The sequence below is a fragment of the Camelus dromedarius genome, chromosome 17 (assembly GCF_036321535.1).
Source record: "Camelus dromedarius isolate mCamDro1 chromosome 17, mCamDro1.pat, whole genome shotgun sequence".
NCBI lineage: Eukaryota > Metazoa > Chordata > Mammalia > Artiodactyla > Camelidae > Camelus > Camelus dromedarius.
Genome location: NC_087452.1, coordinates 48,342,587 through 48,359,481, shown reverse-complemented (window position 1 = coordinate 48,359,481; position 16,895 = coordinate 48,342,587). Strand labels below are relative to the sequence as shown.

Below are 16,895 nucleotides of genomic sequence, written 5' to 3'. Positions count from 1 at the left end.
CGGCTGGGGAGCAGCAAAGATTCCCATGTGGCTGAAGGGAAATAGGCAGGGGAAGACTGGTGGAAAATGCAGTGAGTGAGGTAGCCATTGCTCATTTCAGCATCACCTCATAGGCCTTACTCCAAGCCAGTAGTGGGTTGTGAGCAAAAGGATGATATTGTTAGTTTTACCTTTTTAGAAGGATCACTCTGCTTACTGTATGGAAAATAAACAATCAGAGGGCATGAGTGGGAGTGGGGAAACCAACATAGTGGACCCTCCTTAATTTGACTTCTAATAAAGTGTGCCCTTGTGTAGGTCTTCTCCCTGAATTCAGGCAGAACCTACGACCTACTTCTAATGATCAGAATGTGGCAAAGTTGACGATTATGTCACATTACACAGGACTTTATCTTAGCAGACCAGAATGCGGGGCATTAGCCTAATTACACTGAAGAAGCAAACCATCTCTGGCCATGTGTCAGAGACCTCTAGGACCTACAGGTGGTCCTCAGCCAAGAGCTGGTGAGAAGCTGAGTCCTAAAACCACAAGGCATTGAATTTTGCCAACAGTTTGAGTTAACCAGGAGGTGAATTCTTCCTCAGTCAAAACTTTAGTTGAGACTGCAGACTGCCAAGATGTTGAGTGCAGACTCTCAGACTCGGAGAGGGTCAGTTAAGCTAGTTCCAGACTCCTGACCCATGGAAATGGTGAGATAATAAATATGCATGGCTGTAGGCTACTGAGCGGTAACTTGTTACACAGCAACAGAAAAACAACACAAGCAACTAAGATGTTTGTGTTGTAGTCCAGGCAAGACATGACAGTGAGTAGCCATGGAGATGGGGAGAAGTAGTCTGATTTGAGATGTGTTTTGAACATAGAGTTTATAGATTTTGCCAATAACTTTTGCCAATAGTTTGGATGTGGCACGTGTGAGAAGAAAGCAGTTCAAGATGCTCCATACATCCAAATATTCCACTTATAAACATACAAATATTCCATTTATAAAAATCAATTAAGGGGGAGGGTAGAGCTCAGTGATAGAGTGTGTGCTCCACATGCATGAGGTCCTGGATTCAATCCCCAGTGCCTCCATTAAAAATAAGTAAGTAAATAAATGAACCTAATTACCCTCCCCCACTAAAAGTCAATCGATTTCTATTTTGCTCATCTTATAAATCACGTCTTCCGAACCCCTGCTGACATGCTGCTGCACCCTTCCAGCAAAGTACTTGACCCTCTGCGTATACATCAAGTTCCCTTCTGCGAAAGCTCCCTCCGGCAGGAGAGTTGCTTAAGTGTTTACTCCCTGTCTTCGTCAGTCCAGGCAGCTGTACCAGGACTCCATGACTGGGTGGCTTACAAACAACAGACATTTATTTCTCATAGCTCTAGAGGCTGGGCCCTCCAAGGTCAAGGCACCAGCAGATTCAGAGTCTGATTCACAAATGGCTGCCTTCTTGCTGTGTCCTCAATGGGAGGAGAGGCAAAGGAGCTCTGTGGGGTCTCTTTTATGAGGGCACTAATCCCATTGGCGAGGACTCCATCCTCATGACCTAATCACCTCCCAAATGCCCCACCCCAAATGCCATCACACTGGGGGTTAGATTTCTATGTATGAATTTTGGTTGAAGGGAGACATCCAGTCTCTAGCACTCCCCTAGCACATTGCTCAGAAATCTCTTACAGCTCTTGTCTCCTGAACTGTCATATACAATGTAATACACAAGGCAGGTGTCTCATGGTTCTCAGCTTTATGCTCCAAAAGCCTGCAGCAGGGTCTGAGAAAATATTCAAAAGTCGATGCAGGAATCCTGGCAGTTATTGTGGGAACATCTGAAATCATCAGATTTAACTGTATTTTACCTGATTCTGTCTTCTCATATCAATGTAGTTCCTCTCACTATATGATCAACTAAAGCAGAAAATCTGTGTACTCATGTATTATCTGATACATGAGTGTATATGGAAAATAGACTGAAGTGTAATCATTTGATAGTGGTAACTTCATAAATAATACTATTACTCATGTTACATATACTGTGTGCATGTGCTTGTTTATGTGTGTGTGTGTGAAAGACAGAGAGGATTCTATAATCTGAAAAAGCCATTTTTAATCCAATTTGAACTGCAGATCCAGCATTTACCTTCTTGATTTGCTTTCTAGCCTTGTAAAAGGATAAAGGTGAAATTTTAGGAAGACCTTTGAGACTGATACTTCAACTACTCAAGAATGTACAAAAGGGATAAGATAGATGCGGAGTCTCTTTTAAAAAGGAAAGGAATGTTCCAATATAAAAAATATGGTATTTGTGGGCTACGGTTTGTTCAAACACACCGGGGTGACTTTCCAGGCTTCAGTCCAATTGTATGATGTATTTGGAAGCCTTGTGCCTACTCATAAAAATGTCTCAGATCAAAAGACTTTGAAAATTGTCTAGGGGCTTTAACTGTTCTGAGCACAGCAATGTTGGCCATTTCATTTTGGGACCAAAGATTCAACACTGAACCTTATACGCCAATGATTATAGTTTCTCCAGTTGAAGAAAGTACACACACACACACACACACACACACACACACACACATCTCCCTCCTAAATGTGGAAGTAACCATGAAAGATTGCAGGAGCCTCTCTGAGTTAGTTCACCATTTTTTACTCTTATCATTCTGGGACACCCAAACTCTTCAGTAAATCACCAATACATAATTGCTGTCACTTGGCAAACTTTTTGGCAATGGGACTTACGACCTGGAGCACGATGGAATGTCTGTCTCTCTGGTTAAAAATGATCAGCACTGTAGTGTTTACACAAGTTGAAAAACAATGTCATACACATGAAATTTACATAACGTTATGAACCAATGTGACCTCAATTAAAAAAAAAAAACTTGCTCAAAGCAGCCCATTACTTTGGTTAGAGTAATTCAGATTGGGACCAAGACATAAACACCAAGCACAGAAGAAAGCCAGGCCTGAAAGCAACTGAAAGGGTTTTCTGTGGATGAAATCAAGAAGCAGAACAAATCCAGGCTGCTCAAAAGGTCATGTAGTCTAAACTTAGTTCTTAGACAAAGATGAAAATTTACCCATTGATAATGATGGACGTATCTTGAAGTATGGGTCGAAACTACCCTAGAGACACTACCCAATGGTCACTCTCAACATTTAACCTGTGGTACCTTATAAACATTCAAACAACTGTCATTGCTGAAAATGGATAAGAATTTGAATCCATTTTTGGAAAATACATTTAATATATTCACTAAGCCCCTCATAGTTCTACCAGTGACTCTGCCAAGGGACTCCACCATTCAGAGCCATGAAGAATGCCATTTAAAATACACATGCTTGTGAAATGGGGGAAAAGTCAGTAGGTGAAGATGTGGAGTGAGACTCTAATGACTTCTATATAAAGACATGTGTGTTGAACATATTCCTCTTAAAATCTGACTGCAGCATCAATAAATATAGCCTAAAGAGTCTATTCACAATGGTGGAGCAGAAAAGGAAATTGAGAAACAGAATTTTGGAGACAAGAAGACAAGCAGTGAAGTGGCAAACAAACTGGTAAACTCAAAAAAGCTGAATCTTCAACCAACAGTGGGAAAAGCTAGCTTAAGATCACATTGCATGACAATGTCCAAGAAGCAATGAAACTGTGTGGAAGTGGGAGGTGAACAGAACGTTGATGCAAGGAGTCTGCTTGAAGGGTGTTTGAAAAGCAGTTGGGTCCCCATATCCCCTCTTGCCCTCCACGTGCTTGGGCAAGATGCCCATCCTCAACCCTGGCAGAAGTCTGGACGTTTATTCTCTGGAGAGGATAAAACAAAGGGTCTCTTTATTTGAGTAATAGCATACACAGTTGAGCAGACAGGGTTCATGACAAAGAAAAGACTAAGTGAAGAAACTCACAGTATTCTAAGATGTTCCCCACCTACCTGTCCGACCCTCTACCCTAGGAATGTCGGCAATCAGACCTGTACTTGACTCTAAGCAGGAGATTGAAGGAGTCTGTTTTGGAGAAATTCAACTGGCTTAATAGAAAAGACCCAAATATACTGACCAGTCATCACACACATTCAGAGTTTCCAATCAGCTTTAGAGTCTACCATTATTAAACATAAATGGAAAAATTAATGATACCAACATCCAAGGGAAATCTCTAATATAAAGAATATGGGGGTGGGGGGGAGCCATTTAGACAAAACACAATGCTGGAAGGATAAAACTTCAAGTTAATATTATTAATACCCTTAGACAGATAAGGACATACTGTATCCATGAAACAGGAATGAAATGCTATTTAAGACAGAAAACAAATAAAATGCAAATAGGTTTTGGAAAAAGTAATAACATTATAGCAGAAATGAAAAACCTCAATAGAAGAATTAAAAGATAAAATTTAGGAAAACTCCCAGAAATTAGAACTAAAATACAGACAGGGAAAATAGAAAATAAAACATACTAGAGAGAGGATAAATCAGACATCCAACAACTAATTTGCAGGAGTTCCAGAAAACGTGGGAAATAGAGGAGAGGAAATTGTCAAAGAAATGAATCAAGAACGTATTCCAGAACTAAAGGGCACAATTTCCAGATGGAGAGATCCCACCAAGAGCCAGGACAATAGATGAAAACAAACTCATGCCAAGGCATATTACTGTGAAATTTCATAACAGAACAAAAAGAAGATCCCAAAATCTTTCAATATGTAAAAAATAAGTAATACACAAAGGGGCGGTTTTCAGAAGGGCAGTGGATTTTCCAAGAGAGCCCTAGGACCTAGAAAATAATGGATCAATGTCTTCAACATTCTGAAAGAAAATGAGTTCCACCTAGAATTCCAGCGGAGATGGTGTAGCTCAGTGGTAGAGCGCATGCCTAGCATGCCCGGGGTCTTGGGTTCAATCCCCAGCACCTCCATCAAATAAATAAATAAGTAGGTAAGCCTACTTACCTCCCCCTATTATAAAAAAAAAACATTAAAAAAATGTTGCCGTTGAATTTGATAGGTTCCCTTATACACTTGAATGTAGTCACAGAAGATGTATTCTTCTGGAAGAGAGTTTGCAGATAAATTAATATTGCATAACAAATTAGGAAAACGAAAAAGTGAGGTAATTATTAAATCCAGAGAAAGCTAGAAGTTATTCCAGCAAGAAAATCTAATCAGCATATCACATGGCTCAACGGTGGGTAATATGACGTAATTAACTGATCATAAATTAAATTTACCAAAGTCTGTGCCTTAAGTAGGATGTCCGAGAGAAAGTATTTGTCTATGAGGAAGAGATAGAATCTCTCATATTAGGAAGTCAAGAGATTACCTCTAAAAGGGGAAAAATCAAGAAACAGCAGGGTAGGGTGGAGGGTGGAGTTCAGTGGTACAGCACGTGCCTAACACGCACGACGTCCCGGCTTCAATCCCCAGTACTTCCATTAATAAATAAACAAATAACCTAATTATCCACCCCCCAAATAATAAATAAATAACAAAAATATTATAAAATTTGGCTAAAAAAAAAAAAAAAAAGAAATAGCAGGGTAAGCCTGTTACCTGGATGTAAAGTGGAAAATATCAGAGCAGCTGAACGGGTAAACACGGCTCCCTTTAAGGACTGGGACCTGGGAAGGAAGGCAGAGGGTTGCTCTTTTCCGCAAGAAGCTTCATTTTTAACTTTTAAAATAACGTACCCATACAACTCTGAGAAAAATGAAAACCTGTGAAAGAAAAATCATCTCTCAGAGTACCTGGTTTGTAATACACAGCTAAGAAATTTGTTTGTTTTTCAATAAGAGGAGGAAAATTAGATGTTGGCTGAAGTCCTTTTGCACAGGAGGAAGGAAGTGACCCAGAAATGGCTCTGAGGAGCACGCCGTCCAAGAGCACATGACAAGATCACATCCTTTGAAATTATGTGGACTTTACTGGGTCGTAACTCAGGCACGGCCAGGGAACAATCTGTCCTTGTGGGTCCAGCAAGTCTGTCAAGACACTAATCAGTGATGCAATTTGAGCAAAGACCTCATGTGCCACGCAGGCGTAGTAAATCCATTCACTTGGCCCAAGTAGAACATGAGACTGGTCAGAATTATGAGACCAGTTAATAAAATAGATGATGAAATGGATCAGGTGCTCCTGCAGAGTTCACTTGGAACTGTTCTCAACCTCGATGGCACACTAGACTCATCTGGGGAGATCTGAAGAAACCTGATGCCCACCACATTAAATCAGAACCTTCTGCCCAGTACCTCAAGTGATTCCGACGTGTAGTCAGGTGGAGAACCACCACCCTAGGGGATGAGTTCATAAGACTAGGCTAGCTACCCTCTCCCAGATCTCACCGCCCAGGGAGAGGTAGAGAGACGCACATCCAATGGGGAGAGAAGCTGGGTACCACCCCCCACCCCGCCCCCGCGATATCAGCCGCAAACTGCATCTCTAGCCCAAACCCCCTCCCTCGGTCCAGGTGTATGAATGTGTCTTCTGGATAACCTTAGGGCACACACAGCAGGGTCCCACCTTCCCTCCTTCATCCCCCCTCAGCAGAACAGGAGTTCTGATTGGTCAAAATCGGAGACACTGACGGGCGGAGGGCCTGGAAGGCAGATCCCAGGCTCTGTCCTTTCTGCTGTACTCCCAGCAGCCAGGGAAGTAGACCATATTTCTGCTTCTAGGCTACTGGCCTTCATGGAGTGGGCTCAGGCCCACTGGGCCCCTCCAGGTCAACATCTCTGCATGCAGGACTGGGGCCTCTCAGTAAAACCCAGTGAGTGGGGGGCAGGACACTGCCCTAGTCTGCTCAGGCTGTCATAACAAAATACCATAGGTTGGTGACTTCACAGAAATGTATTTTCTCATAGTTCTGGAGGCTGGAAGTCTGAGAGGAGGGTGAGAGCTCTCTTCTTGGCTCACAGACGGCAACCTTCCTGCTATGTCCTCGCAAGACCCTAACAAGACCTCTTCTTCGTGTATAAGTGGGGAGACAGAGGGCAGGACAAGAAGGAGAGACAGAGAGAGGGAGAGAGAGACTGGGTGTAGGGGAGGGGGTGGGAGACAGACAAATAGATGTCTGTCTGGTATCTCTTCTTATAAGGGTATTAATCCCAACATGAGGGCCCCACCCTGATGAGCTCATAAAAACTTAATTATCTTCCAAAGGCCCCATCATCACACTGGGAGTTGGACCTTTAACACAGGAATTTCGGGGGCAGGGGACACAAACATTCAGTCCTCAAGGGCTGCCTTAGGCCTCAGGCCTGGGTCTTGCCTCCGGGTCTTGCCTCCGGGTTTTGCCTGGGTTTTGGTTGACCCTCAGTAACTGAAATGCCCATCCAGGCATTCATCTTGGGTGTGCCCCCCCACCAGTTCAGAACTCCAAAGCGAATGAATGGGAGACTTGAGATCTAACTCTGCTCCGGGATGCGCGGTTTGCAGGGAAACTGCAGGCTGGGCCCGCCACTACTCTGATGGCCTGAGAGAGCAGCTGGAGTTTTCCTTTCTCTTCCCCAATCAATCAGCATATGAATTTCGAATACAAAGCAGGATGTCATGCTAAGGACTTAAGGAGGAAGACCCTCTCCTTGCTCACAAAGCAGGGGTGACATTCAAAATACTTAACAATGATGGGAGCGTGGGCAACGCCTACCACTGACCTTGAACCACACAGGCATCTGGGACCCTAACCCTTCCAGCAGTCAAAACCCCGCGTGTAACTTTACAATCCCGATCTGAGGCTTCACATCCTTAAATTCAGCCAACCCCAGAGCGTGTAGCGCTGCAGTGTTTACTGATGGAAAAAAAATCAGTGGACCTGTGCAGTTCAAACCTGTGTTGTTCAAGGGTCAAGTGTATTTACAAGTCAGTATAGGCGTATTTCAATATAGTAGTGGTATGAATAGTAACACCAGTGCACTCCAGCTAATATGAGCCTTGCTCCTTCCAGGTGTGCATTGGGATTCAGGAATGCAATGAAGAATGCAAAGGATGCGGGAGAAAACCAAGCTGGGCCTCTCGCTCCCGCCCCTTCCTTTCCCCTTTCTGCACTGTATCTGGATTCCTCCAGGGAGGCCCAGCCACAGGAGGGTCCAGGCCCAGAGTCAGCGCCCAGAGTTAATTATAAGCCTGAATCGGGGCCTCCCGGACAGGCCCTGGCTTGGGAAATAGAAAAGTGGAAAGAAAAAGAGGTTCTTCAATTCTACTGGAGTCAGGGCAGGTCACGGGCAGAGTGACGAGGAGGCTCTTAATTCGAGTTGCCTCAAATTACATCTGTCCACACATGCATGCAGAGTACCACTTACAAAATAAATGAGGTGAATTTCTCTTTAGGGGTTCCCTTTTATCTCAGGGTTTCAAAGCCCTTTGCCACAAAATTCCCGTCTTTATTCATTTTCTCATCTAAATATAAACCAGGAGCCCTCAGGGTTAAGGTTCGGTAAAGCCCTTTGAACTTCTGCAAAGTAGCAAAGAAAAACAATTATTTTATCGTTAGAAGAGCCAAGTGGCCAACCGAGGACCACACAGCCAGGAAGCTCTCCTTTGGATGAAAGGCCACACCTCCCATCAGAGGACCGGCTTGCTAATTAAAATCACAATGAAAATCAGCAGGGGAGAGGGAGGGGGGTGTGACTCAACGCCTTACCCAGAAACAGAAACACTCACAACTGACTCACTTAGGATATATCAGATTTTTCTCCAGCAGGCGTTTGAAAAACAGAAAGGAAATTCGAGTCCCGGCCGCCCTGCATCTACTGACCCAGTAAACTCCGTGTTTGTGTCGGTGACACATCCCTGACTCCCAGCCACCTCAGCAGAGTCCCCGGTCTCATGCGGATGGGAAGCTTGAGTGTTGTTTGCATACACGTTTTTAAGCAAAGGAAAGTCTCTGAATCGCCCGGATTCCAGCAGGTGAGTCATTAGTGGGTGTTTGTTTCTTGGGTTCTGGGTTTGAGTCACCGCCTTCCTGCTGTTGGTCTTCTCAGTGGGGGGGGGGGGGGTAACGACTGAAAAAGGCTGAACAGAAAGAGGAGCATCTTTTCCTGTGCTCTGGCCGTCTGGATGTCTTGGGAGAGATGTCTAGTTAGGTCTTCTGCCCATTTTTGGATTGGGTTGCTTGTTTTTCTGATATTAAGCTGTATGAGCTGTTTGTATATTTTGGAAATTAGTCCCTTGTCAGTTACAACGGACGTCTCTGATGCTCGGAAGGCACCTGGGCGTTCAGTTCAGCAGCCGTTCTTTTCTTGTAAGCAAGTATAAATTTATAAATAACAGTGGGAAAGAGGAAAAGAAATAAGTCTCGAGGATGTGATTGAGATCAACGGAAGTCAAGTTCAGAGGAAGTAAAAACAGACAACTGCCTGTGGGTCGTCTGGCTGGCTGGAGGAGGCTGGAGCTGGGGGTGTTAACCAGGCTCCGTGTGCTGCCCCCTCACCGGCTCCGCAGCCTGGGTGGGGAGGAGGTGGGGCTGCCAAAACCACTGAATAATTCTGGAATCCAAAAGACCGTCTTCCGGATGACTCTCCCCTCAGTGCTCTGCTGGGCACCATTTATTCCTGGAAAGGGCTTGGCGATCACTCAGAATTTTACAGCAGGGAACCTTTTACAAGGTCCCAGTGCCACGCGGGGACCACGTGCCAAACACCACCCACTTGGAAAACTGCGATCAGTTTGGGCCACCCCCACAGCTAGTTTTGTTTTGTTTATTTTAAACACCTTTATTGTGGTCTGGTTCCTGTACAGTCAACTACACACATTTCAGATGTGTGATCTGACGAATTTTGATACATATCTACACCAATGAAACCACTGCCACAATTAAGATAGCTAACATTTCCATCACTCCCCAAGAAGTGCAATTTTCGAATTTCCAGTTTATTCCTTCCCACCCTCTTTAACACCAGGTAACCATAAGTTTGTTCTCTATGTTTGAGTCTGTTTCTGTTTTGAAGATAAGTTCATTTGTGCCCCTTTTCTTAGATTCCACATATAAGTGATATCATATGGCATTTTTCTCTTTCTGGCTTACTTTACTTAGAATGACGATCTCTAGGTCCATCCATGTTGCTGCAAATGGCATTATTTTATTCTTTTTTATGGCTGAGTAGTATTCCATTGTGTATAAATATACCACAACTTCTTTATCCAGTCATCTGTCACTGGACATTTGGATTGTTTCCATGCTTTGACTACTGTAAATAGTGTTGCTATGAACATTGGGATGCATGTGTCTTTTTTAATTATATTTTTCTCTGGTTATATGCCCAGGAGTGGGATTGCTGGATCATATGGTAAGTCTGCTTTTAGTTTTTTAAGGAACCTCCATACTGTCCTCCATGGTGGCTGCACCAATTTATATTCCCACCAACAGTGTAGGGAAGTTCCCTTTTCTCCACACCCTCTCCAGCATTTATCCTTTGTAGACTTTTTAATGATGGCCAGTCTGACTGGTGTGAGGTGATATCCCATTGTGGTTTTGATTTAATCTCTCTAACAATAAGTGATGTTGAGCAGCTTTTCATGTGCTTCTGGCCATCTGGATGTCTTTGGAGAGATGTCTAGTTAGGTCTTCTGCTCATTTTTTGATTGGGTTACTTGTTTGTTTGATATTAAGCTGTATGAGCTGTTTGTATGTTTTAGAAATTAGTCTCTTGTCAGTCACATCATTTGCAAATATTTTCTTCCATTCTGTGGGTTGTCTTTTTGTTTTGTTGATGGTATCCTTAGCTGCTCCGACAGCTAATTTTTATGTCAGTGATATTGACTGACCAATCAAGCCACTTACAGGGGCTGAAAAATAACAGGTGATCACAAGACAAATGAACAGATTTTGAGCTATGGACAGCTGGACAAGATTTGATTCAGGGAAGGCATCTGACGACAGGCATTCGAGTTTCCCTTTCAGTAAGCGGAGAGATTGCAAAAGTGAAAAGAGCTTTAACTTTTCAAAGTCAGTGTGGGACCTTTCTGTGTGAAAAACAGGGCCCCTGCGCTCACATTCCAAACGTCAGCCAACCTACACAAATCCTTGGCAGAAAAACGAATAAAACGCAACTCTGATGTCACTCTATGACAAGTCATAACGGAAGGAAGAAGTATGATTTGATTCAGAACATTCTCACTTTGGGGAGAAAAACTTATAATACACCTCAGCAGCCAATGGAAAACAAAGATTGTAAACTTGCAGCTCTTTTTCTGGGACCTTGACATTTTAAAATAAAAGGCTCAATTGTTTGCAGAATACTTTTTACATTAATGTCTCCGTTTTTTTGCTTTAAAGATAACTATCTGTGGATATTGCAGAACTTCCTGAGCTGCCCGTTTGCCGTAGGCACATGCTCTTGAAAGATGCGTACGCCAAAAACTTTTCCAAAACAAAACAAAGGCAGCGCACAGTCTTGACTGTGAATTTTTGCTTAATTAACCTGTTAACCTCTCAAAAAAGTGAAGACTTGGAATCTGACTGTGGCAGATGGCGTCTTTCCACTTCTTTAAAACTGTAATAGAAAAGAACCAATCTGACTCCATATTAGATCTGTTCCTTTGACTTTAACCCTGTGCTCTGTTTTCTCGGCTTAGTCTGGCTGTTTCTGCACCTTTTGTCAAAGAAGGTTGCCCAGAGCCTGAAATATAAACTGAACTCACAGTTGGAGAGGCGAGACCGAGAAAGTACTGGCTGTGTTTGAGTTTTTAGTTCCATCTTTCCCTAGGATCATTCAGCTTGTCTTAAGGCTCAGGCAATCCCAGAATCCTTTTAAAAAATTATCACCATCACCCTTTTTTGTTTGTTTGTTTGTTTAAGCTACTTAGGTTTCTAATACATCTCCAAGTCCTGCTGTCTACATGGATCCAGTTGATTGGAGGGAAAAATGAATCAAAGTTGCCAATTCTTTTGCTCAAATAGTATTTGATCCAAAGGACTATCGAGAGACGTTTACTTACATTGTTGAGAATCTTCCAGCACAAAGGATAGACTTGCAGTTACTGAGATGGGAAACACTGTTGGGGAAAGCAGGTTGGGGGAAGATGAGGGCATCAGATTTGAATCAATTAAATTTGAGACACCTGGTAGACATTCAAGTGCAGAGTTCTTGAGGCAACTGGATAAAGGATGGAGTTGAGTGCTTAAGTGGTTTAGAGATATTAATTTTTAGGAATCATCTTATTAAAAAAAAAAAAAAAAAAAGAATCTTCCAACACAGCCAATCAGAGAATTGTGCACGAGCTGATCACGTACCTGATACCCCCTTCCCTTACCTGGCCTTTAAATATGCTTTGCTGAAACCCTTCAGGGAGTTTGGGGTTTGGCCCTGCAATACATCTTTCTCTGCCCAAAAAATAAAAAAATAAAAATAAAAAAATCTTCCAACGAATGTCTGGACAGCACACGTGTACAATATACACCCTTATAGGGCTATCGACCAGGAATGTCATCTTCATCCCCTAGAAGTTTAAAGTCTTGTCTGAGATCCAATTAGCTTTGTTTCCATAGAAACAAACGCTTCCTGTTTACTGCGCATGCCCCACCCGCTACCAGAACAGGAGTTACCCCGGGCAGGGTAGTGGTTTTCTTCCTTGATGTGTCCGAGCACCCAGAACAGCGCTTCACATATAGTAGGACTGAACAAACGTGTGCCAAGTGACTGAACTAACCTTTGTCCGTGTCCTCATCTGGTTAGGTGTGTTAGCTCCTCAAGAGCGCTAGGCTGAAGAGCTTAGCTCCTCGCTAGGAGGAGCAATGAGATGAAAAGGACAGAAGAGGTACTTGGGACGAAAAGACGCTTAAAGGTCAGAAGAGAAGCATTTTTAAATTTAACAACTTGGAAAACTCTTGCTAAGGCTTCTGCTTCCGTAACTGATCAATAGACGGAGCAAATGTATTTTTCTCCATCCCACCTTTATTTCATCTCTATTTCACTTGCTACTGGTTCTACCATTATACAGTCTTTCTTTCCTCCAGTAAAAGACCCCTTTCACTTTTAGCTAAGGACGTGGCAGGTGAATCAAGGACCGCATTTTCCAGCCTCCCTTGCATCTAGGTAAGACCTGTGATTAAGTTTGGACCAATAGAATGTGAGTAGAAGTGATGTGTTTCACTTCTTTTTGTTTGTTTTTTGTTTTTGTTTGGGGGAGGGGGTAATTAGGTTAACTAATTTAATTAATTAATTAATTTTTTAATGGAGGCACTGGGGATTGAACCCAGGACCTCATGCATGCTAGGCATGTGCTCCACCAGTGAGCTATTCCCTCCCCTTGGTGTGTTTCACTTCTGAATCATGCCTTTAAAAGGCATGAGCATGCTCACTCTTAGCCCCCTTTTCTCCCGCTTCCCATTGACTGTGACGCAAATATGATGGCAGAACACGGACAAGGTGTCTTCCACTGCGAAATGGAAATGGCATGATGACAACGGAACGGGAATATAGAAGGAGTTAAGGTCTGTGATGCTATGAAGCTGCCATATGAACCCTGACAGCTCACCTCTGGACACTTAACATGAAGGAAAAACAATTGTCTATTTTGTTCAAGACACTGCTAGCTTTGGGCCTTTGTTACTTATAGCTGAAGCCATGTAGTAATAATACACTGACACAGTCAAAATTAACCCAGCCTGGAACTTTTCCTGTCTTCGATTGGCTTGTCTCCGCAGCAAGGTGACACTTGCCTTGAGGAAAGACGCCGTCTTCCATGTTTCCAAATCCCACCGGGGCAGCGCTTGGCACAGCTTGGAGCAATCTGAAAGGGCTCCCTAAATTACTGAGACTTCAATATTATTACCTGCACAGTTTATCTGGGACTCAGTACTACCACAGGTTGCCAGTTATGATTTTGGTGGTACAGTCCATCACAATCAATGATCAATATTAATATGCAAAGATACCCGACAGGACAAGCTAGTCTGTGCTATGGGCCAGATGAGTGATGGGGAGAGGGCACCACAGAAGATCATGGGAGGGGAAGGACTGGCTCAGCTGGAGCTGGTCCAGCCCCTGTGCTGGATGTCTTGATGCCAGACAGCAAATTCTCACAGAAGGGAAAGAGGAATGAGATGCTGTTTTGTGGGGCTAAGAGACTACCCCCAACCCCTAAGCTGGTACCACTGAGGGAACGCAAGACAAACTGAAGGACCGAACTCAATGCTTCAGGCAGCGGGCAAGTTTGTTTCTGGTGGGTTGAACTGGCTTTAGAACTTACACCTCATCAGAGAGGGAGGCTGAAGCTGCACTGACCTTTGATTGGTTCATACCTGGATCTTTGATGCCTGAGAAGCACCTATAAGCAGCTAGCGCCCAGGGAGTGAGAAAGTTACGGCCCTTTGGGAGGGAGAGACGCATGTGCCTTCACAGAAGGGGGACTCAACTCAGATCTTAAATTAATGAAACAGAGGATATTCTAGAGCTTGAAGGTGGGCAGGGAGGATGAGCAGAACGAGCAGTAGTCTAGAGTCGGGAAAAAGTGCGCCGTGCTCAGTCAGAATGGACAGTTCACATAGGATGGATATTGGACATCTTTTAGTTAGTTCGTTTGTTCGACTTCCCTTGCTGTCAGGAATTGCATCCGCATTGTTCTTGTCAATCACATGGCCCTGCTTTCCTCCTAACAGGAGAGGACGTGGACTCAGCCTGTCCCATCAGGACACCCTATGCCCCTGGTCTGGAACATGGAACTTCTCTGAAGCAGAGCCAGGCAGACTCCTTTGGGAAGATTAAGTAAGATACAGGAAGAGATTGCCAGGTGTGAAGACACTGTAAATTTAGCTCTGCCGCGGGCATGCCCATCCCTGCCGTCATAGAGAAGGAGGTGGGCTAAGAATTAAGCCAGCTTGGAAGGATGAAGAACCCAGAGGGAAGAAAGCATCCAGAGGACAGAGCTGAATCTTGGAGCCGCCTGTGCCGGGAGCAAAACTCCCCACCCACCTTGGACTTTCCAGTTACAGGATGCAATCAATTTCTCTTACGTTTCCGAAAGGTTGCATTTCTGTCCCTGGCAACCTAAAGAGACCTGACGAATGTGGGAGTAACCCAAGAGAAAATAGGAAAGTAGCTGGAACTATGTGACGGAGGCCCTGCATGCCAGACAAAAAGGTCTAGACTTGTTTTTGAAGACGAGATGAGCCATATAAATTAGGAGGCTGTGACAGTGCATGCTGAGGTTCTGTGGAACGAGCACAGCCAGGTGTGGCCCCAGCCATATCACTTGCTGGCTGGAGAGCCCGTGCAGGTCCCCAGCCGCTAAGTCCTCATCTGCAGAGTGAAGGTGACCCCACCCTCCTTGCAGGTGGCTGTGAGGAGGACGCTGAATGACACCCGAAGCACCCGATGTGATGTCTGGTGTGACAATTCTTCGTGGCATGACAGTGGAGGCGGCAGTGGTGATGGAAGAGGATGAGGACGGGGGAGGCAGCAGAGGAAGAGCATTCCTGGATTAGGTTGGCAGGAGTGGACGTGACCCAGAAGGCTGGTGATGAGAACCACTGATGAACAGCAGCAGGACTGCATGCCACCTGGAACCAGGAAGGGAGCAAAAGGAAAAAGTCAGTTACGATCCATGGTGACAACATCTCTTGAATAAACTGATTCTTGAACTTTTTCTTCTCTTCCATCACACCACCCCACACAGAAAAACCAACAAGAAAAAGGCCCTGGTGTGTGTGTGTGTGTGTGTGTGTGTGTGTGTGGATGTGTTTGTGTCTGGGAGGAAAAGGACGGCTTTCCTTTCTTCCATAGTCTTTCTCTTGATCCGTCCTGGGGTTTTTGTTGTTTTCTTGGTTTGTTCGTTTTGGCTATTTAACGTCACATTACCTCAACACAACGATGCTCACAGGACCAGAGCAGACCCTCCAGGAGCCTGCCTTCCCCCTTCTCACTCTGGGGCCCAGGTCCAGTGCAGGGAGCAAAGGGCCTTCATGGCCCCTGAGCAGGGATGCAGGAATCGGCAGACAGGAACTGGTCTCTGGAGGCAGGGAGGTGGGGCGTGGGGGGTTGAGGGGTTGGGATTTTGGGTGAGTGAGGCTCCAAGACCCCGGCACCTCCTCTAATGTCCAGGGGGCTTCAGTTAGAAAAATATAACTTCAAAATAAGGTTATTGGAAATTTCCAGATGGCGACCACAGAATATTAAACTCCAAGCATGTGGCTCCCTTCTGTGATGGTTAATTTTATGTGTCAACTTGACTGGGCCATGGGGTGTCCAGATATGCACTCAAACATTATTCCTTGAGTCTCTGTACGGGTGTTTTGGAATGCCACCCTGCCCAGTACACTTTCTGAGCACAAAGCCTTGTGTGACTACACTGGTTCCATACACAGGAGACAGAAAGAGATTAGTAGGAAGAAGAAACTGACTTGCTTTTAATGAGCTCTCAGTCATGTCTTGCTGCCACTATGAAGTGCAAATAATTTTGTATATAATATATAACAATGAAGGTATAGGCCCCATAAGACAGCTTACAAATTTCATGTGCCCAGATCACTTACTGAAACCTATTTATCTAGAAAAATATTAATTTCATATGCAAAAAGGTGAGAATTTACATTGATTTTCTTTGTGGCATTTTAGGTTCAAAATCCCTAGTAATCTAGAAATTATTGTATTTTCAAATATACTAAATTATATAAACAACTGTGTATTAAAGAAGCTTCCCTTCTTTGTCAGCTGTATCTTGTTATGATATTTTTTGTATTATGAGTATGCTCGCCCTTGACTTTGTCAGTGTTTGATTCCGTATTAGTTCATTGAGAAATAAATTCCATCTTAAAAAGGATCTGTAACAAGTCATGGGTGAAGATGAATTAGAAAGATACAGTGTGTTAATTAAAAAAGGAAATCAGATTACTCATTAATTACTCAATGTCAGGAATGACTGATTGTGCAACAGTGAAAGTAACATTTAAAGACGGGAGATTCTAAAAG

General features: G+C 43.9%; 1 long non-coding RNA gene across 1 annotated transcript; it reads left to right on the top strand.

Moving 5' to 3' along the window:
* The first annotated feature begins 8,173 nt into the window (after positions 1-8,173).
* Positions 8,174-16,640, top strand: LOC116158167 (uncharacterized). Its single transcript, XR_004142303.2, has 2 exons — positions 8,174-8,895; positions 14,588-16,640. It is a non-coding gene; the product is annotated as an uncharacterized LOC116158167 (long non-coding RNA).
* Positions 16,641-16,895: the final 255 nt, after the last annotated feature.